This window comes from Galeopterus variegatus, unplaced genomic scaffold (genome assembly GCF_000696425.1).
Source record: "Galeopterus variegatus unplaced genomic scaffold, G_variegatus-3.0.2 Scaffold6711, whole genome shotgun sequence".
In the NCBI taxonomy this organism is placed as follows: Eukaryota; Metazoa; Chordata; class Mammalia; order Dermoptera; family Cynocephalidae; genus Galeopterus; species Galeopterus variegatus.
In genome coordinates this window covers 11,261-12,436 of record NW_007732822.1, presented here as the reverse complement: position 1 = coordinate 12,436, position 1,176 = coordinate 11,261, and positions in this window count along the sequence as shown.

The following is a 1,176-nucleotide window of genomic DNA, read 5'->3' as shown; positions in this document are numbered from 1 at the left end:
GCCCCAGCCATTCCTATATAGGATCTGAACCCGCGGCGGGAGCGTCCCTGCGCTCCCAGCGCTGCAGTCTCCCGAGTGCGCCACGGGATCGGTCCTTCATGTCTTCCTTGTTACCCATCCTAGAAATCTTGCTAAAATCTACAAGGTTTCTCTGTTCCTGCCATGAGTATTGGTCATTTTAAATATTTTATTTCTTGTACTCCCTGTGGTTTTATACAAATTATCTTCTGTAATAAAAACTGATAATCATGGGACTTTAATTGATCCACTTATACTTTAATTAAGATGTTTGCATTTTATTGAAAAGCATCAGTAGAAAGGTAACAAATAGTTCATTCTTCTTTTATTTGTGTATACCAATGATGTTTTCATTGTTTTCCAGGAAGTGTGAATAACATGAATTAGAGGGACACATACTATTATTTGTTTCAATTTTTCTCTCAGGCAGCTATTCTTCTTTCAGTTTTTCTATATCAATTCTTTGCAAAAAACAGCTAGCTGATTCTAAAATTCATGTTGATATTTAAGGGATCTACTGTATCCAAAATAATCTTGAAATAAAAAAGAAAGAAAGTTGGGAGACTCAAAATTCTCAATTTTAAAATTTACTACAAACCTACAGGAATCAAGACAAAGATATAGCTCAGTGGAAGAGAATTGATAGTCCAGCATAAACCCTCACATTTACTATCAATTGTTTTTTACAGGGGTTCCAAGACAATTAAATGGAAAAGAACAGTCTTATCAACAAAGGTTGCTAGGATGCTGGGATTTACACACNGGATTATGGAAGCTGGAAGTCCCACGGTCTGCCATCTGCAAGCTGGAGACCCAGGAAAGCCGTTGGCATAATTCAGTCTGAGTCCAAAGCCTGAGAACCAGGGGAGCTGATGATCCCAGTTTGAGGGCAGGAGACAATGAGATGAGATGTCCCAGCTCAAATGGTGAGGCAGGAAAATAGGGGCAAATTACTCCTTTCTCTGACTTTGGTTCTACTCAGGCCCTCCACAGATAGAATGATGCCCACTGTAAAGCTAGGGCTTACAGACTCCTCGGGTCTGTTGCACCAATCGGGTTACAAACCCTCCACACGCAGGTCTGTGAGCTAGGTAATAGCAAAAAAAAGGTTCTGGGAGCCGTGGGTATAGAAAAATGAATGGGTTTTATTCAGATCTA